At 42.4% G+C, this 21,925-nt stretch overlaps 1 pseudogene; it reads right to left on the minus strand.

Annotated features, from left to right (window-relative positions):
- Positions 1–8,594: 8,594 nt before the first annotated feature.
- On the minus strand, positions 8,595–20,349 carry LOC118580260 (annotated as a pseudogene).
- Positions 20,350–21,925: the final 1,576 nt, after the last annotated feature.

Below are 21,925 nucleotides of genomic sequence, written 5' to 3' on the forward strand. Positions count from 1 at the left end.
GTTTCAGGAGATCAGAAGGGGGCATTGAATCCCCCAAGAACTGGAGATACACATGGTTGTGAGCTGCTGTGTGGGTGCTGGGAACTGAACCCTATCCCTGCAGGAGCAGCTGGTACTCTTAGCTGCTGCCCATCTCTCCATCACCAGAAGCTATGGTTTAAAGGGCAAGCCTTTGGCTCTATTGATTTACTCTCTACTGTGTTCCAGCTTTAAATATCATTGGGTTTGGGTCTTGGCTTTTAATTTTCTTTCTTTTTTTCTGCTTACATTGGGATTATTTTACTGTTGTTCCTTAAATATTGAGATGGGAGCTTAGATTGTTTATTCAAAACTTTTCTTCTGTTCCTTAATTTTCTAAACATTTATTTCTTGGCATTCCTCTATCTACATTCCACACATTTGATAAACTATTTTTATTTTTGCTTAGTTCAAAATACTCTACCTCTCCATAATATGTGTATCTTGTTGTGCCTAAGTAGAATTTTATAAGTTTTGGTTAGCTTTGTCGATGTTCCTGTCCATATCCTCTATACCCTCACCAACTCTGTTTTAGACTAGTCATTGTCGACAGAATTGACTTTTCCAAATACAATTGTAAGCTTGTTTATTAATCCTTCAGTTCTCTCTGAAATAATCCTCTTGTTATTTTCCTTAGTGCTTTCAGCAAAGATGTTTAACTTTTAAAATCTATGTTGAGTGAATGCTTTAAAATTAAGTGAGAGGTGTAGATCTTGCAATGAGGGTGTCTTTCTGCCTCCCTCTATGCAGCAGTTACCTGAGTAACTGCATCTGTACACCGAGAACTTCACGAGATCATGCTGTGGAAACACAACATTTCAAGGACTGAAGGAAAGGAAGACACTGGGTTCATAGTTCCTATTTCCTTGTTCTCCTTCCTCTCTGATCGACCGAAACTCCCTACGGCATTCTTTCAGTACAAGTCTGTGAGGGACAATTACCTTGCTTTTTCTCTGTAAACGTCTTTATAGCCAGTATTTTTTTTCTTTTTGTCTTATTCCCCAACGCCAATTTACTTTATATGGAATTCTAGAATGACAGCTTTTCTTTCAGTACTTTAAAAGTGTTGTACCACAAACTAAGGTTTGTGAGAAGTACCTCATACATGGTACGGCCACTATGAGCATGCCTCTGTCCTAAACCTTGCATGGAATATAGATGCTACTCACTCACCTCTGTCCTCAACCTTGCATGAAGTACAGATGCTACTCACTCACCTCTGTCCTCAACCTTGCATGAAGTATAGATGCTACTCACTCACCTCTGTCCTCAACCTTGCATGAAGTATAGATGCTACTCACTCACCTCTGTCCTCAACCTTGCATGAAGTACAGATGCTACTCACTCACCTCTGTCCTCAACCTTGCATGAAGTATAGATGCTACTCACTCACCTCTGTCCTCAACCTTGCATGAAGTACAGATGCTACTCACTCACCTCTGTCCTCAACCTTGCATGGAATACAGATGCTACTCACTCACCTCTGTCCTCAACCTTGCATGAAGTACAGATGCTACTCACTCACCTCTGTCCTCAACCTTGCATGGAATACAGACGCTACTCACTCACCTCTGTCCTCAACCTTGCATGAAGTACAGACGCTACTCACTCACCTCTGTCCTCAACCTTGCATGAAGTACAGATGCTACTCACTCACCTCTGTCCTCAACCTTGCATGAAGTACAGATGCTACTCACTCACCTCTGTCCTCAACCTTGCATGGAATACAGACGCTACTCACTCACCTCTGTCCTCAACCTTGCATGGAATACAGACGCTACTCACTCACCTCTGTCCTCAACCTTGCATGGAATACAGACGCTACTCACTCACCTCTGTCCTCAAAGAGAACCTGGGTACTGTTGCTGCCACTATGCCTTTTGCACTCAGGCTCACACCTGTTTATGATGACGTCACATCCTGAAAGGTTCACCATGCACCCAAAGTGTCTTAAGTATCCACTTGATGGCCCAAGATATTTGAAACATTGTAATTCAAGCCATCCTAAGAAGAAAGCTTTCCATACATTCCCCAATAGGAGGAATGCTAACTCTCAATTAAACTTAGTGAAAATAATGGTATGTATTTTCCCACTGGATTCCCAGGCTTCTGAATTCAGTTTAAGGGCATTGCAGAGCAGCTGTTTTCAAAGGTTAGCTCTTAGTAGAAGAGCCCAACATACCACAGAATTCATCCCCATACCCGGAGTTTCTGATTTAGCAGGCTTGACATGGTGGTAAGTGATAAGCATTTCCAACAGCTTCCAGGTGACTCTGATACTGCTGTTAGAGGCCCACACTAAAAAACAAAACAAAACAACAATTAAAAAAAAAAACTGGCTAGATGAAGGAAACATTGTTCATCTTTCATTTGCTAAGGCAACTCTTTGAACTTACCAGCTCAATCTGAAATTGTGACTTTGACCTTTGCCTCTCCTTTTCTGGGAAGGCCTACCCTGTCATAAGTCCATGAACATAGCTGCCAGAATGAATAGGCTGGCGAGTCACGCTCTTCCCTCGAGCCAGAGCAAACTCAACCAGCCCTCATAAACGCTGGAGAACATGCCAGTGCTGATGCACACACAGCCAAGTCAACCATGGTTTGAGCTGTTTTTTCATCTGCAGTCACTACATAAAAGAGTTCTAGGTGTCATTGACCTGCCTTTACAAAGGAATTAAAGAAGAGCTGCTCAAACTTCCCGGTGACTTCCGCTGAGAGCTGGTACCAATGCACAGAGTCAGTCTGATATGTGGAACCGCCTTTGGCCTCATAACGCTCACTCAGCACTCGGTCCACACACTCCAAAGCAGGAGCAACTTTTTCAGGCTAGTAGCAGAGGGCCCTCATCACCCAACCTAATCACTTGAAAAATAATTATAAATCTGATCTTCCATCAGCTCCTTTGTAATCTGCTTATCCCCTAGAGCCAGTTAGTTCCTGGTCACGCCTTCCTGTGGGATCTGACTCTTCCCTCTCATTCTATTTTCCTGTTGTGTGCGTCTATGTGGGAACATCAAATTTCTTCTTATTAAGCAGAGAAGTTTTTTCTCTTGCTTGTGGAAACTAGGCACTAGCCCAGACCTAGCTAGGCCCTGGTGGCTCAATTCTGTCCCCTCAGGTGGCTTATAAAAAACGATTTCCCCCAAAGGCTAAGTCCATTCTAAGTAAAACCTTTGTAACAACTGCTAACTAAGTCCATTCTAAGTAAAACCTTTGTAACAACTGCTAACGAGAAAACATTTCTTCAGTTTTGTAACATGTAAATCAGAAAAGACACATTGCTTTTGCAAGTTTCAAGTCACTTCTGATCAGAAGGGAAGCCTCCTGCAAAAGCATGGATTCGTGCAGTTTGTTGTGAAGGCTCCCTCAAATAGACTTCTGACCGGACCCTTGTCATTCATCCTCCCTCACAGCAAGCTCTCGTGGGGACTGGGCCTAACAGTGAACCAGTCCTCCTTCTCTTTTCTTGCTCCATTCTTTCCCTTTTCCCAAGCTGAACCTCAGGCATTCACAACCTCAGCTCTTAAATGTCACAGAGCATAAGAGCTGACACTGAATCTTCTAGTCCATAGAGGCTGCTCAAGTATTTATCCCACAATCGTAACGACCCGAGTTTGATTCCAGAGGTCCTCGCCAACTCTCAAAACTTTTCCTCTGAATCGCACACACATTCCATGGAGTGCATGTGTACACACACACACACACACACACACACACACACACACACCTCTGTTGTCTTAGTTACTTTTCTCTTGCTGTCTAGAGACCCCATGACCAAGGCAGTATGTGGAAGAAAGAGTTTACTGGAGTCTTAGTTTCAGAGGGTCAGTCTATCACCATCATGGCGAGGAGCCCGAGAGCAAAAAGACAGGCCCAGCAGCAGTAGCATGCGTTTACATCTTGACACAACCACCATCAAGAGGCAGAAAGAGAGCTGACTGGAGACAGCGTGGGCTTTTGGAACCTCAAAGCCCATCTCCAGTGACACACCTCCTCCGACAAGGCCACATCCCCTAATCCCTCCCAAACAGCTCTACCGACGAGGCACCAAGTATTCAAACATGAGCCCCTGGAGGCCATCTTCATTCGAACCACCACACTTGTGCTGAGATGTGTTTCTTGCAGACAACAAGCAGATGAATTTTGTTTCATTATTATTATTATTATTATTATTATTATTATTATTATTATTATATTTGTGTTTTAATTTTACACATCAGCCATGGGTTCCCCTGTCCTCCCCCCTCCCGCCCCTACCCCCACCTTCCCCCTATCCCATCCCCTTCATTCCCATCTCCTCCAGGGCCAAGACTCCCTGAGGATTCATTTAAACCTGGTGGATTCAGTAAAGACAGCCTGGCTAACTGGATTAAGAAACAAAATTCAGTACAGGCAGGAGGGGACTGGACCTGCCTGTACTGAATTTTGTTTCTTAGTCCAGCTAGCCAGGCTGTCTTTAACTAGAGAATAGAGGCCATCAATTGTTGGGATTTGCACAACTTTGGGACGGACTTGACTAGGGTGACAAGAGCCTGAAACAATGACAGATATAAGAATAGAAAAGCTGGGGTTGGGTGGGCCAAGAACTCTGACGGAGAAACACCAGCAGTCTAGAACCTCAATGCATGAGGAGCCGAATAAGGAGACATTTTTGTTACATACAGATGAAGTAGGAGGAAGAGTCACCAATGCCAGTAGCCAGCTAGTTTTTATTTCAACTTGGCATAAGCTAGAGTAATCTGAGGGGACTGCCAATATCCGTTCAGTTTCCTTTGTTCTGAGTCTCCTTGTTCCTCAAAATACCATGCCATCTCATGCCCCGCCCCCAATATCCAGGCTTGACTCAAGGTTTATAGGAGAGCAGAGCATATGAAATGTACATTTAGTACACATGATATGAATTTGTCTAAACGCACCTTGTTTTGTATGTCTCTATTAAGTACCATCAAAAAACACTATCTTGAATCTATGTAAGTTTAATAACTTAGTGGTTGCATACAATTTCATTGCACTGAAATTCCATCATTTATTTACCTCTGATGTTGGGTAGTTAGGTTATTTCCAGTTTTCCTTGGATTTAAATGAAAATTGTTAAAACGCTGAATTTGGGGGCTACATTAGGGCATCTAACAAGTGATGCCAATTCTCCAGATTCTGAAGGGACACTGTCATCACCCATGAGTAAGTTTCTCTCACAATGGTGCTGGGTTGGCTCCAAAAGCTCAAATCTCATGAGCAGAGAGCTATTGTACAATGCTTTTAAAATGTACTTCTCATCCATTCATCTAGCCTGCAATTCATCTAAATTTTTATAGTTTATCTTACTTAAGTATGCACATGTTCCCTGTCGGAAGGGTAACAGCTCCTCTGCCCTTAGAGGGTCACAAGTCTAGGTGCAGAAAAGAGGATTGAAATGAGACTGGGCATAGCTAAGTGAGTTGAAAGGATGGGAAGGAAGATAATGCTCATCCCAGGGCAGGAAGGCTCTGTCTGTAACTAGCTCTGGTGGTCATGGTATCCAGAGTGTAACTGGAGACCACTGGAACAAGAGAGACGAGTAGCTAGAAAGAAGGAAAAGTGACAGAACCTTTGGTTTGGGGACTTTCTGTTGTTCTTTTTTATGGTTTTGGTTTGAGACAGTTTTATGTCGTAGCTGGAGTCGGCCCTTGAACCCACGATGTAGTCCAAGATGACTTGGAATCCCAGCTTCCCGCCTGGTTCAGCTGGCTGAGCATCTTTTTGCTTTATCTGGATACAGTGAAGTGGTGGTCTGGCCAGAGCAGTTCAAACGCGGGCCAATGTCCAGCAGCAGTGAGCTGTGGTCACAGGCAGGTGGAGCAGTTGTAAGCCACACCCATATGCCACACCCTCAAACATGAGAGCCCACCAACATTACCACGGCTGTGCCAGCCTTGGGTACGGAGGCCCTTGAGGCCCTTGACTCTTGGCCCTGGGTTCTGAGACCCCTGGCCCTAACGACTTGACAGTTCTTGCATGTCCACCCCTCTGGCTCCTCATAGTGTTATTCTTTTTTTTTTTTTTCAATCATTTTTACAAGATTCCTTAATTAAGTTTTTGGTTAGCATACAAACCCAGAGTTTCAGTATGACATGTTTATACAAATATTTGCTTTTTTTCTCATTAATCCCCCACCCCCACTGTCTTCCCCCATTCTTCTCTTCTTGCTGGTCTCCTTCCCTCCAAATACCTGCTTCAGACTCCACCTCTCCTCTTTAATCAGCTCTCTCTTCTTCCATGCCTCTTCTATTCTGTTGTTGCTCCTCTTGAACTTTCCGCTGGCTGCATGGTGGCCTCCACATCTCAGAGGCTGCAACTAGGCCTGCTCTGAGCTCCCGCCTCTGCCAGGGCTGCATTCGAGAACCAGGCATGCGCAGGAGTGCCCATGGCTATCGGGCTCAGTGGGTCATTCGGGAGCAGGAAGCCAAGCCCAAGAGGGATCATTTCACTCAGGCAGGAGCCCAGGTATGATGGAACCCCTGTCCGCAGCCATTTCAGCTGTGGAGTCCACACAGGGAATGGCATAGGAAGTCAGGACTGGATCTGAGAAAGCCGTGACCGACAGAGCCCAGAAACGAGCTTTCAGCCTGGAGACAGCCTTCAAGGTCGCTTAGCCACCCCTGTCTGCACTGCGGCCTGTGCGTTTGGTGGCGCCATCTCTGCTGCTTTTTTCTTCATGTCACCAACTCAGCCCATACTACTGAAAATAGGAAAATTAATAAGTAAAAGTATAAAGAAAGGAAAAGAGAGAGATACAAGAATATCCGAGAAATGTCTTTTAGTGGGCTTCCTTGGTAAGCCTAAGTAGTTCCGCTACATAGCTCAAGGGCAGTATTTGATCCAATCATAGCCTGACTACATAGCTCAAGGGTGATATTTGAACCAATCATAGCCACTTGTTTAGACCAACAGACTCTTAGCACCAATCACAGTCTCTAGGGCTTATGCTTGGAACCAACCACAGCCTCGACAATTAGAACTGAGACAGTAGTCTCTCCACCAGAGAGGTGCTCTTCTTCTGGTCCAGGCAGGGATGGCACCAGGGTCATCTAGAGTTCATCAAGGTTTTTGATAACAAAAAAAAAAAAAAAAAAAACATAGCTCAGACTATTTCAAACAGCCTGGCCAGGGTGGTAGTTTCAGAAGCCATCAGCGGCCATCTCTGGGTAGCTCTCTCCGCCTCCAACGAGAATTCAGTAGGGCTGGTGCTGGCTTGAGGTTAGTGAGGCTGGCTCTTGGCCTTTTCGCTCAGAGCTTCAAGGGGAAGTCCAACAGCTGTTAATTAGGAGGTCGAAGCACCCCATCCCCGGTGTCTGTATTTATTTATAGGAAAATGAACATCAATCAAGAGTGTTTACAAAATAGACTTAAAGAGCTTATTGTTAACACTAACAGAGAGTCTTAACAGATTTAAACAGTGTTTTAACCATGCCCAGTGCCCAGGGAGAGGTGGTCCCTCCTGTGTCTCAAGATGACACCCATTAATGCTCAGCTACCGTTCTCTCTGTCTCTGTTTCTGTCTCTCTCTGTCTCTCTCCCTCCCTCCCTTTCTATGTCCCTCTTCCTTATCTCTCCTACCCCATCTCATGTATCCCACTGGCTTCAACCTCCCTGAATAGACAAGGGTGACACCGAACTTCTGATTCAATTGCCTCCTCCCAAGCGCCGGAAGCACCGCCATACCACCATGCCAGTTTATGCAATGCCAAATATTCAAACCAGGGCCTCATGCATATGAAGCAAGCACTCTACCAACCAAGCTACACCCCTAGCCTCTAGCTGTTTTCTTGAGAGATTGGAAAACATAATTCTAAGGGATAGCTTGTGAGGATGGGTTCTTGGATGTCTCTATGAAGTTCTGGAGAGAGGAAAGCACCTATATGCGCAAGAGGCACTGAAATTGTCCTTGGAACAGGTGTCGGGCAACTAGCCTGGACTTGTGGCCTGGGCTTAGAAAGTGGTTCAAGAATTGATGGCTTGATGGCCCCAGAGAGCTGTTCAGATCTTACTTCGCAGGCCCTATATCCTAATTCTGAGCCCCAACATTCCTGTCTCCTCTCAGATGCTCAGTCCATTTTATTTTCTTTTTATTTTCTTTTTCTTTTCTTTTTTTTTTTTTTTTATTATTTAAGACCTTTATTAACAGGTGCTTGCAGTTTGTTGACTGTTTTTTTTTTTTTTAATCAAGTTGTAAACTTGTATTACAAGTTGAAAATGAAGTTCTTAAAAATCTCAACTTGACCAGATATGAAACAATCTAAAAACCATTAAAGGTGTATTGAGAAAAACCAGACCTTTTTTTAAAAAACAAAAACAAAAAACAAAAACAAAACACACATTTGTCGTTACCAAAAAGAGACATCTTTAGGTAAAAATAATAAAAACCCCATGTTGCATAGATAATGCAGATAGTTCTAGTGTATCTGGTCAATGGGCAAAAAGCAAGCACTTAAGGTCTTCAACTCCAATCTTTGTTCATTTCTTATTGCTGGAATTTCATATCATTTATTCTTGTTGGATGACCAAACCGGATGATGGTAGAGATGTTCAGCCGGCATTTACTCAGCCCCACCCTACTCAGCCTCGGGAGCGGACCAATTCTCAGCTGGTGGATCCATCGGCTGCTTTTGTCTCTTTGCCATCTTGTGGTTTAGGGTTCTCTGGGCGTCTGCGTCGTAATTGAAGTTGCAAGTTGCGGCGGTACCGACGTTGAGGTGGCTGCTGACCTTGGGTCTCGTCTCCTTGATTTTCCTTGTCCTCTTCATTGCCATCCTCTCTAGGCTGCCTTTGGCGAGGAGGGCCCCTGCAGAGTCGTGGTCTGTAACCCCATATGTCTCACTGGTCTACCTTGCTCTCCTGCACCCTGGTTGTCAGCACCCTCCATCACTTCTTGCGCAGGAGGGTTGGAATACTGTGGTCGATGCCCATAGGGTCTCCTCAAGTAGTAAGGTGGGAACCTTTGCCTGCAAAAGGCCCGGCGTTGTTGGGCTTGGCCTTCAGGAGCGCTTTCTGATCCCTCGTTCTTTTCTCCACGCTCACTGTTCTGGTAATTTTGCTGGTAATTGCGTGGAGAACCCCTACAACGTGGATAGCGTCTCAGTCTACTGCGTATTTACTGCCTTGAACTGGAACTCCACCAGGTCCTGTAACATTTGCTGCCTCCGCACCCTTTTCTCCTTCAACAACATCAAACTCCACAGTCTCTGCATCTCCTACACTGCGAAGGTACTTCCTGGGGTTAGTCTTCTATGGCAGTCTGGTGTACAAATACGTCTTCCTTGGTGTCATTCCTGTTGATGAAACCGTATCCGTTCCTTACACTGAATCATTTTACTGTTTCCAAAACCTTCGTTGCGATGACCTTCTTGTCCCCCGATGTGCGGCCGCCCGGGCCGCCACTCTCCCCGCGCCCTGCCTGTGGAGCCTGGTGGCGCTGAGGGTGGCGGGGGCGGCAGGGGCGGCAGGGGCGGCAGGGGCAGCTCAGAGCTGGTGGTTACTGAACTTCCTTCAGCTAGGATTTTGAGGGTTTTTTTTTTTTTTTTTTTTCCGTTGCTTTAAGCCATGAATTTCATGTCTGCTTTATTTTAAGTGTCTAAGTGTTAAGGCTTAAGGTTTTCTGTTTGTTTTGGAAAGGAATGAGGAGATGAAAATATGCATGTATATACAGTTGTATTGCAGTTCAATGATATGGGTCAATGTTTTCTGCTTGGAGGATTTATGGAGATGCCTTTTGCGTCTATCTGTAGTTTGTTTTGTGACTGTCTACAGGGGTGTTTGAAAAGAATGAGTATCTGTATATTTAATAGCTTTTCAAATCCTCCCTTTGAGGGTTCTGCCTTTGGGGACATGTCTGGAAATTACTACCCTTCAGCATTATGTAAAGATTCATCTCAGTTCAAGTCCACTGTGGTTTGAAAATGTCTTCAAAGGTCCATGTGTTGAAGGATTGGTCACCAGCCTGTGGTGTTATTGGAAGTGGTAGAACGTTTAATCAATGGGGCCCTGAGCAAGGGATTCCCATTGAAGAGGCATGCCCTGGAGGAAGGTCCTGCAACCCCAGCTCTCTCCTATTCTCTCTTTGCTTCCTTCCATCAGAAGGTAAGCAGCCTTCTCCACCCTGGCCTCCCAGCCTGGTGAGCTTTTCCAACACAGGCTCAAACAACAAGACTAAGGACTCCACATGAACTACAATAAACATTTTATCTTTTTAAGTTGATAATCTCAGGTATTTTGTCATAGTGACAGAAAGCTGATTAACAAGGATATCATGTTTTTGAGATTTATATTTAAAACTGGAATCAACTTTGAGTAAACTCTGGCATGACACAGCAATTTATGTATATACTTTTCTAAATAGTTACCCAGGCAAACTTTGCTTCTAATTTTGGATGGGTTTATCTCCACCCAACTCTGAACATAAGTAAATCCTTTTAATATATTTCCATATCCAAGCTACACACTGTTTCACATCTATTAATAAAATTCCCCCTCATTGTTCTAACATAACAATTCTTAGCTGGTAGCAATTTTATGTAATAATGAAAAGGAATGTGTTGTTTATTATCTTCTTAAGATTTAGCCTAAGCCCTTTAGATAAATGAACTATTCTCTCATTAATAGTCATTAATTTGGAGTCACCCCAAGAGACCACTGGATCTTGTGTCTAATTTCAGTCCGAAAGGACGTATTAAGAATGTCTCTGAACCTGTAAATCAGCCAGCTGCCAACATTTAATTGGGTTAGATCTGACATTTGTGCTCTGGAGGTCAACTCATTTAGTACCTGAATGTGCATTTTTGCAGTTAATTTATCGTGGAAGTTTCATTAGGAAATGATATTGCTGAAAATTAATCATTTTATGGGTGAATTCCTGGGAGGTTTCCCGGTCACAGCAGGAGACTGTAAACACTTGTTCAGGACACTTTCTCAGTCAATACTGCTCAACTTGGTGGTTCAGATGTCTGTGGCCTTGGCTCCTGCTGGTCGGAGGCTTCAATCATATCAAAACTGTTTCCTGAAGCCTGCTTATATATGATTCTTTGTTTCATCTGTGTAAAGCTGAATCTGCTTTTTGTCAGGAGGGAGACCTGTCAGGCTTCCTGGAGATAACAAGACTGCACCTCTGAGGCTTTGGATCTGAGACAAACCAGTTCAGCCCTTTCTACAGTTTAACTTCTACCCACACCTTAAAATGCCATTGGGAGCCATGTTCCCTGAGTCACTGCTACCTCATAGGACACCTTTATGCAAAATAGACCTTGAAGACAGCTCCATAAAAGCATGACTCAGAGAAGATCACCTTTTTATCAAAAGGAAAACACATACATCCAGACTAACCATTGTAACCATCCTTTTAATTTTTCAATTGATTTTGATTGTGTTTCAATAGGTTTTAATCATGTTCTTTCCCCTCCCCCAGCTCCTCCCAGATTTTACACCATCTCTACTCACCCAGATTCATGTTCTTTTTCTATCTTAAAAACAAAACAAAATAAAAAGCCCACATGTACAACCAGGTCCACATGGAGATCATTTTGTGTTGGCTAACTACTCCTGAGCATGAGGTGGCATGTGGTTGCTCTACCCAGTGTTAACTTCTAGGAGAGGGAAAAAAAATCTGTTTTCTTCATTGTAGCCATTTTAAAGGTATCTGTAGTGGTAGGTATAAACAGTTGTCTGGTCAATCTCAAATATCTCCATCTTGCAAAGTGAAAATGTTTCCCCTTCCCCCCAAACTTACTATCTGAATTTTACTATTCTAGGTAACTCAGATAAATAGAATCACTTTGTATTTCTCTGCTGATGATTGGCTTACTTGGCTTAGCAGAATGTTCCCAGAATTCATTTGTGTGCTGGCGTGTGTCAAAATTTCCTTCCTTTTCAGGAATCAATGATATTGCTTTGTGTGACATACCACATTTTGTTTTCCTATTTCTCCTAGCTTGGTTGGTTATTGCAAACATGGGAACATACATCTCTCTTCAAGACCTATATCTCTGGAGTGTGTGCTATGCTCCCATGAATGGCATTGGCTATGCCATTTGGGAGTCATGTTCTAATTTTTGGTGACCTGCCACACTGCTCTACAGTCACTTTGTCATTTGACACTCCCACCACGGTGCAGGATCCAAGTCATCTGCATCTTTGCTGACATCTACTACTTCCCCGAATTGTTGTGCTTGGTCTGTTTAATAGATACCCCAGTGGGTGTGACCAGTATCTCATTGGGGTTTGACTTGTATTTCCTTAATAATTAGTGACACTGAACATTTCTTTCATATACTTTAGGCCATTTTACATTTTCCTTGAGGATATAAATATCGGTTCAAGTTCTTTTCACATTTTTTATTAAATCATTTCTTTTCATGTCCAATTGTAGTTCTTTATACATTTTAGATTCTCTTTTTAGGTATCTTATAGATATTTAGAATTGAAAATACTTTCTTCCACTTCATAGGCTGTTTTTCATTCCGATGTGTGTATTCTTTAGTGCAAAGACATTTTGCATTTTGATAAAGTTCAATCTATCTATTTGTCACCTTTGTTTTCTGTGCCATGGAAATCATTATTAAATCCAAAGTCTTGATTTTTTTTATCTTTTCTTCTTAAATTTTATAGTAGAGCATTATGTTTAGGTTTCGTTGTAGTTCGAATGTAAAATGACCTCCACAGGCTCATGTATTTGAAGATACCAGAGTCCTGGTGCTGTTTTGAATGCTATGGAATATTTAGGAGGTGTGGCCTAACTGGAGGGAATGTGTTACTGGGGTGCAGGAATTGAGGTTTGTGGCAGGCCCTGCTCTGAGTCCTGTCTTTCCTTCCTGTTCTTCCAACATGTAGGGAGGAAAGGAACCCCAGTCCCAGCTTCCTGCGCCCTGGGGCTTCCAGACAGCAGGTCTTCTCTGCCTGTCACCAGTCAGAATAAATCCTTCATCCCTTCTTGTCAGTGAAGAAAAACAATCAATACAGGAAATGACACCAGAAGTGGATCAGTACTGTAACTCTCTACCCATGTGGGAGGACTGCAGGAAAGTTTGGACTTACAGGCTGAAGAAGAACTAAATGTTACAAGTGGAGCTCACTGGACCATTGTGGTTCGGATTTAGGAGATTAGAATGTTGATAGAAATGTGGACAGAAAAAACTGCTCACAGGTTTCAGAGGGGAATGGGACTTTATCAGGAACTGAGCTGCCCCTTTTGGCCAAGAATGTGCCTGTGTCCTGAAATTTTTAGTAAGACTTAATTCAAAAGTCATGGAGTAAGTTGTTTAGCCAATGGAGATTCAAGATAGTGTAACACTGAGGCTGCTGTATGTTTACTGCTCACTGCTGCTCGGGTTATGGTAAGAGAGAGCAGACAGATGTGGAAATGTACACTTTGTTGAGAATTTGGCTATGAATGAGGTTAAAGTTTCAGGATGCTGTTTATGTACTTACTATTCTGGAAGACAATGTCTTTAAGGAGGACACTAGCACCTTGTACCAGGCCAATGGGAAAGACACCTTGCTGGCAAGACCTGTAGATTCTGGGTATAACAATACAAACTTGCTTTAAAAACTTTCACTTGAAAACAGAGTGCCTGGAGAGGTCTCCGGGTCATCTTTCTTGAGCTAGGCCCCATAGGGAAACGTTTTCTATAGTCAGGTAGGCAAACACTCAGAGGCAACAACAGCTGCTCCTAGGGTGCTAGGTTCCATCTCAAGCTGGCGACAGAACTGTGCATTGTCATCCATATGGCACCAGGTTTGCAAATATGAAGATACAAAGATGAGTGGGCAATTGGGTTTGCACCATAGTTCCAGAAAGGCACTGAGGCCAGGTAGTGCAAAGCAGGGTCAGATCCCCTGTAAGAGCTCTGGAGTTGACTATGTTGAAGGTAGGGATCTCAGGATTTTGGAGATGCCAGGTGTGTGAGGTGGTAAGATACCTAGTACAGCCCTAGGAACCAGATGGAGCCAGTCCAAGAAAGAGGGAGTCTGTGTGTGTATGAAACAGAGGTAGAGGGACCACCATGAGTTCTAGGTCCCAGATGAAGTTACAGGGTTTGCTATTTGTCTTGCTTTGGCTCTCTTCCATTGACAACCCCTATTTCTCCCTGGGAAAGTTTGCTCCACACCATCATTTTTGGAAATCTGTAACTTTTAAGAAATTATTATCCAGGAGCATACAATTAAGAGAAGGCCTTCTGTCTAAGAAAGGCTTTCGGGGCTTTGAACTTTTGAATAGTACTAGAACCGCAAGACTGTGGGGACTCTTGAGGTTGGACTGAGTGCAGTTTTGAATTATGAGATGACCATGATCATGTAGAGGTGAGGGGCAGGATGTTATGGTTTAGATGTGAAATGCCCCCCTTGGGTTCACGTGTTTAAACATTTGGTTCTCAGATGGTGAAGCTGTTTGGCAAGGCTATGGAACATTGAGGATATGGGGCCTAACTCAAGGAATTGGGTCATGGGAGAGTAGTCCTTGAGGTTTTATAGCCCGAGCCCACTTCCTCTTCTTACTCTGCTTCCTGATCTGTCAAGATGTCAGGAGGTCCAGAGAGTTCAGCCACATCACTGCTGCCATGGTGCAGCCCAGTACTATGTCTTCCCCATTGTTATGGACCGTGTGCACCCCCACCAACTGTGGGTCAGAATAAATCCGTCATCCACTAAGCTATGTTTTGTTTGATATTTGGTCACAGAAAGGTGAGAAGCAATTCATATCACTCTTCAATCTATTCTAAGTCAAACTTTGTCCCAGAATAGAGCATCAACTTTTGTACAGGGTGCAGAAGAAGGTTCCAGCTTCATTATTTTATTTATAGACATCGTTTTCTTTTCCTTTCTTTTTTTCTTTTGTTTGTTTGTTTGTTTTTCAAGACAGGGTTTCTCTGTGTAGCTTTGCACCTTTCCTGGATCTCGCTCTGTAGATCAGGTTGGCCTCAAACTCACAAAGATCTGCCTGCCTCTGCCTCCCAAGTGCTGGGATTAAAGGCATGTGCCACCACCCCCCGGCTAGACATCGTTTTCTAAACACCAAAGTTTGTTGGGAAGACTCTTCTTTCCACTCAGAAGGTTAAATGTTATTGGATGCTGTACTTCCAAGGTAAGAACAGAAATCCCAGGGGGAAAAAACCCTGAAGTACAGCATCCAAAAACTCATCTCTGTCCCTGAGGTACCACACCTGTGCCAGAGCATCCATTCCACTGAGAAAAGTCAGCTCTCTGTCTGCTACTTACCAGATGTTGCACAGGGACATCTAGCCTATTCATCTTTCCAATGCAATAAACACATTCCTTTAATGAAAATCATATCACCATAACATCTGAAAGTTCCATTTGACCCTTGAAATATATGAGTAGTTTGTGTTTTATAGACTGCCCTAGGCATTGTGTAACTCCCTGTGGTTCACATCTGATGGGTACTATAAAGAACTATTAGCTGCCAGGCGGTGGTGGCGCACGCCTGTAATCCCAGCACTCGGGAGGCAGAGGCAGGTGGATCTGTGAGTTTGAGGCCAGCCTGGGCTACAAAGCGAGATCCAGGAAAGGCTCCAAAGCTACACAGAGAAACCCTGTCTTGAAAAACAAAACAAAACAAAAACAAACAAAGAACTATTAGCTTTATTTGTTAATTACTCTTACTATGAAGGGTAATGAAGATGTGGTTTCTCTGCCATCAGCCCTGGACCAAATACCACCTCCAAGCACGGCTTGTTTTACTTGCACACCGTAAGCAGCCGTCTTCGGTGATGTTTACAACTACTTCCCTTTACCTGGGTCTATTGGTCATTAGAGCCTTTAAGGTGAACATGCCATTCTTTCAGGCATCTTTTGAGTACATGCAGTATCTAGCCCTACAATGATAGGTGGTATCCACATTCTTTAAAATGGAAGGAAGTTTGCTCATAAACAGTCATTCTTCAGTATGCATGAGCAGTTTGTCTAGGAATCCATCACTAGATGCCCAAATCATCAAATGTCCAAGTCTCTTATACAAAATGACTTAGTAGATGTATATTTACATATCTCCCCACACACTTTAGATCATCTCTAGATGACTTACAGTACATAGTGTAGCTGCTATATAAGTACTAGGCAAATCGTTAATGTGTTGTATTTTCTAGAAACAATGACATGAGAAAAGGTATGACTATGTTTATTATTGACAAAAAACCTTTTTCTGCCATTAACAATCCACTGTTGTTTGAATCTTCAGCTATAGAATCAGCTGATACAATGACTTTGTTTATTGAAATATCTGTATCTATTTGACAACCAAGAGAATATTTATTTGCTTTGAACAGAAGCCTGTTTCAAACTACTTTCAGTAAAATATTGATTTTTACTGTCTCATTAGCCCAAAGTAAGACTGGGCCTTAAAAGATTTTATCAGGCCTCTCTCACTCTCTGCCTGTAGTTTTCTTTCCTCTATGCTGTCTGCATTCTGAGTTCATTTTTCCTTTGATAGCAGCTTGGTCTCTGAAGAGATTATGTGCTAGCCAACTCTGAAGTGAGCAAGAACATCCCTTCTCTAGTGACTTGAACCTGACCAGGAGAATGTGCTATCCCTGTTCTGCCTTAACCTAGGTGCATAGCTCTAGACCAATCAGTTCGGCAGGAGGAGGCAGAATTCTGGCTGGCAGGTAGGTCTCAATCACCCGGCTTTCAAAATGGTAGGTCATAGTTATCACGCTAAACTTCATAGTCTGTGAAAGATGGGACTGGAAATGTGAGATACTGTGTACAAAATAGTTGGAAGAAATGCTGATCAGGGACAAATCACTCACTTTTTTAAAAATACCTAAAACAATCCCCAAATAATTCTAAACTAATCACCCATAGTGTAGGAATATCTTTCAATGTTCTCCATGTGAGTTCTCTTTGAGGACATCCCAGGGTAGAGAACTTGTGGCTGCCAATCATCTTCCATTTCAACTTGGTGTGGAACCAGCTATCAGAAAGGATTTTCTTCCACCTATTCCAAGTCTTTTTCTGATTTCTAAAACATTGTCTCAATTCTCTCCATCCTAACTTCTTAAAACAAAACAGAACAAAAACAAAAACAAACAAAAAATATGATTTCACCTTCCCCAAAAGTGCTTTAAAGTGTTTGAAGCAAATCTCCTTTATGTCTTATGTTCTACTTCCCAGTGGATTCTGACGTTTTCTGACTCCATCTTCATCACAGACAAGCACAGTCTTCCACTGTGGTGAGTTGTGCTTGTCCTCTAAACATCACAAGGCATCTGAGAGTTCCTCCCTACGTATCATGCAATCAGTAACTTAAATGACTCAGATATTCAAAATAGGTTCTGAATATTAATTAAAATCTGCTTATTGTGCCAGGTGGTGGTGGTGCTCACCTTTCAGCCCAGCACTTGGGAGGCAGAGGCAGGTGGATATCTATGAGTTTGAGGCCAGCCTGATCTACAGAGCGAGTTCCAGGACAGGCTGTAGAGATACACAGAAAAAAAAACCTATCTTGAAAAACAAACAAACGAATCTGCTTATTGCTCCAAAGTGGATTAACATTTACTAGTAAGCATGGTAACTTTGGTTAATATTAAGTTCAACACTGTAGCTAATGTCATTAGATTATGTCACAGAGTGTCCTGGCAGGGGTGTGTGGGTTCATAGGGATCCATGGAAAGAAGACTCAGAGGCACCTTAAGAATGACTCTAACCTTTCATGGCTGCAGGGTGGTCCAGCCTCGAAGGACTGAAGTGCTTTCCCTTAGCCCAGGGCGTTTTTTATTTTCTCTCTATTTACAATTTAGCCTGTTAATTTCTGTATCTTCAAAGCAACCTGAAAGGAGCTCCATACAATGCCAAGTGGAAATTCCTGGACTCACCAGGTATCACAGTTTTCCAGGTTTCCTGAATCAAGTTTTGCATAGGTCTTTGTGTCCTTGGGAGACTCTTAGACAAGATTCACATAAGAATAAGAGAAACAAAGGGTATAAGTTAAACAAAGGATGGATTAGGGCTAGGTGATACTCTCAGGAGCCAGGCCAGCAGTAGCTCAGCAGGAATGCAGCCACAAGATTATTTACAAAATTTATAAATAATCACTCCAAGAGTTCTTAGGATTGATTATTTTTAACGCTATCCTATGTCACAGCTTAGGCTCAGTTTAGGTAGCTGGGAAAGATCTCATAGTTGGTGAGTGTATTTTCCTTTCTTCTGTGATGGAGAGAAGAGGCTTATTTGAGCCTGCAGTTCAGATGGATCCATCTATTGTGTGCCGAAGGCACAGAGCTAGAAGCTCAGCACGTGAGGGCAGGAGCTGGCAGTGTGCCTTGTTTCTATTTTGACAACTCAAGGAGCAGAGAACTTAGCCAGAACTAGAGAAGGATCAAATCTGCTCACAGTACTCACTTCTGCTAGCTAGGCCCTGTTTCCCAAAGGTTTCACATCTCCAAAACAAGGCCACCAGCGGGGCACGGGGTATTCTCACATGCAAGCCTGTGGGGGACAAGTTATACTTAATCTCTAGCAGTATGTGATGATGTCAGTGTCTTCCCTCATACCTCAGGCTGTGTGCTGGAGGTCAATGGAGGCTATCACATCTGCCTCATTTGAACTCCTACTTCATACACTTTTTACTGCTGAAATGAATTGCTGTTTCTGTGGACAGCTTTTGATGGGGACCAAATTTGGGGAACTGGGATTTCAAGAGTTTCCACCATTCCTTGAAATGGCTCATAAGTTGTTTCTTCAAACAATAAGGTTAATCCTGAATCTGATTTTCCTTCATGGGGTATGGAATTTTGATATGTGTTAGGGGTGAGTATCTCTGCATAACCAATTTAGATAGATAGATAGATAGATAGATAGATAGATAGATAGATAGAATACATATATATGCATTCTTCATAACATATGAACACACACACACACATACCCATTTCTGATTTTATCTCTATTCCTTGATAAGAATCTTGAAGTAGTAGGTGAGAAAATAAGACTGTATTCAGTTGCTTCCTGAAGCTTTCCTCTGTGTTGAGACTAAGTAATTCATCAAAACAAAGAAGAAATAATTGCCAAACCAGTTACATAGTTTTCTCCTGTGTCACTGAAAAAAAACAAAACAAAACAACTCATTACATTGTTACCTAGAATTTGATAGCATATTTTATCATAGAGCTGCTCTGACTTTGCTTCCTCTTGCTGGGTTGCTTGTTCTCCCTCTGTAACGCTTACAAACGGTTACATGTTTTTGCCAAGGATGACAATTTCTTTAATTATGAGCTAAAATTGTTTAGAGCATATCAGTATCTGCATCTTACAGTTCTGGACATGTGCTGATATCTCACCCCAACCCCGTTAAACAGCCAGTCACTTCCTCAATTCTTATCTTCTGCATTCCTTCAAATAATTGGTCTGTTTCATCTAAGTTATCAAATTTATGAGGTTAGAGTTGTCCAAATCCTACTTTTTTATGCTCACACTACCCCCAGGCTTGAACTCACGGTCCCCTGGGTGCTGGATTACAGATGTGCACCACTGCACTGGGCTTCTTACTCCCACAGAATCCGCAGCAATTGTCCCTCTTCTGTTTCTCTGAGTGTCTTCTGTCTGTCAGAATTTTCCGTGGTTAACCTGGCAAAAAGTCCATTATATTCATCTTTTCAGTGTCAGTCTTTAGTTTTGTGGATTTTTCTCTCTGTTGTTTTTGTTTTAAACTTCTTTTCTGTCCTAGTTCTTCTGTTGTTATCTACTGTCTTCTGCTTATTTTAGGTTTATATTGCTCTTTTTACACATTTTGTTTATATATTTTCCTTTCTGTTACATTTACTCAGAGCCATACATTTTCCTTAAGCACTCCTTTGTGTTGTATTTCACAAATTCTAAAAAAGCTGTCTTTATTCCCACTTAGTTCAAAATATTTTTATTTCATTTGGGATTTCTCCTCCTATTCAGAGTTTAGCAGGAAACATGTTGAATCTCCAAATATTTGAGAAACTTCCAGATATCTTTCTGCTATTGATTTCTAGTTAATTTTATTGTGGTCTGAAATCATATTTTGTGTGAATTATATACTTTTAAATTTGTTCAGTATGTTTTGTGGCCCAGAATGTGGTCTATCTTGCTGAAAGTACCCCGAGAGCTGGGGAAGAATGTGTATTCTGTAGTTGTTGGATGAAATGCTTCATAAACCTCAATGAGGTCCTGCTGACAGATGGCTGCCCTGCTCTCTGCATCTTGCTGATTTCCTGCCCACTGGATCTGTCCATACTGACAGAAGGATACGGAAGTTGCATTTCCGGTACTGAGTCCATCTATTTCTCCTTGCCTTCTATTAGATTTTCTTGACTTCGACATTATGCTGTAAGGTATATGTAAACAGGTTGGGTACTATGTCTTCTTGGATACTTGGTCATTTATCTTTATATAGGTTTTTTTTTTTTTTAATCTTAGATAACTTGCTTGATTCTAAGGTTAGCATTCTAATAAAGCTGCCCCATTTTCTTTTTTTTTTTTTTTCTTGGTTTTTCTGAGACAGGGTTTCTCTGTGTAGTTTTGGTGCCTATTCTGGATTTCACTCTGTAGACCAGAATGGCCTCAAACTCACAGAGATCTGCCTGGCTCTGCCTCCTGAGTGGTGGGATTAAAGGCATGTGCCACCACTGACCCCCTCTCCCATTTTCATTCTTAAATATTTATTTTTATTTATGTGCTTGTGTGTGTGTGTGTGTGTCTGAGTTTGTATCATATGTGTGCAGGTACCTGTGGAGGCCAGAACAGGGTGATAGACTCACTGGAGCTGGACTTACAGGCAGTTGCAAGCTGCCCACATGGCTGCTAAAAACCCAACTCAGGTCTTTTGCAAGAGCGGCAAGTGCTCTTAAGTGCTAAGCTCCCTGTTCTAGGCTAGCATGGTGTTTCTTTCTCCATGCATGTTTTGTCCTCATGCTGTCTTTCCACTGAACTGGGCCTCTATACGAGACACACATTTGGTCTTGTGCCTTAAGACTCTGGAACCACTATCTCCAGCGGGTATGTGTAGATCTCTGGTACAGATGTGCTCAGAAGGACAGAGCTTGACAGAGCTTGTGTTGCCTTTCCTTGGTTGCTGTCTTTATTTGTGGTTCCCTTTCTGTTTCTCACCTCTTTTCTACTTTCTCTAGATATTATGTAGCATGTTCATAAAGCATCGGATTTCTTTTTTAGTATAGCTATTCTATATTTTATTTCCTGAAATTATTTGGCGGTTGTCTTTATAACCAACAGAAGTCTGCTCTCCAGGTCATCATGGAGTTCCCAAGCCTCCATCCACGCTGCAGCACGGTTGGGGCAGCGAGCTTCCTGCCATTGCTGCTAGCATGGTTTTAAGCAGCTATCCAGCAGAACAAGGAAGAAGAAAATCACGTGTTTAACAGTTCATCTTTCCCCTTTACTAACATTTTTACTTCCTTTATTGAAATCCTGTATGTTTTTCTTATCATGAAAGACTTCTTTTGGCTTTTCATTCAAGGCACATCAGAAGAAGCAAACCTATTATTTATTTATTTATTATTTATTTATTTATTACCTGAAAACAGCTTTTTATTTCTCCTTCACTTTTGAAAGATAATTCTTGTCACAGCAAATTCCAGGTGGGTGGGGGCTTTTTTGCTCAGTTTTTGTTTTTCTTAATTCTTTCTTTACTGCACACTCCCTTTTGCATAGTTTCTGAGGGGTCTTTGTCTCTGGTTTTCTGATGTTTGAATATGTGTAAGATTTTTTTTTTTTTTTTAATTTTGTCCTATTTAGTGTTTCTGAGTTTCCTGGATTTGAGTTTGAAGCTTGTCGTTGATTTTGGAAAATTCTCGGGTTTGAATGCTCCATCAGTTTCTCTCTCCCTTATCCTGTATAACACTACACTTCACACACACACACACACACACACACACACACA

The sequence above is a fragment of the Onychomys torridus genome, chromosome 3 (assembly GCF_903995425.1).
Source record: "Onychomys torridus chromosome 3, mOncTor1.1, whole genome shotgun sequence".
NCBI lineage: Eukaryota > Metazoa > Chordata > Mammalia > Rodentia > Cricetidae > Onychomys > Onychomys torridus.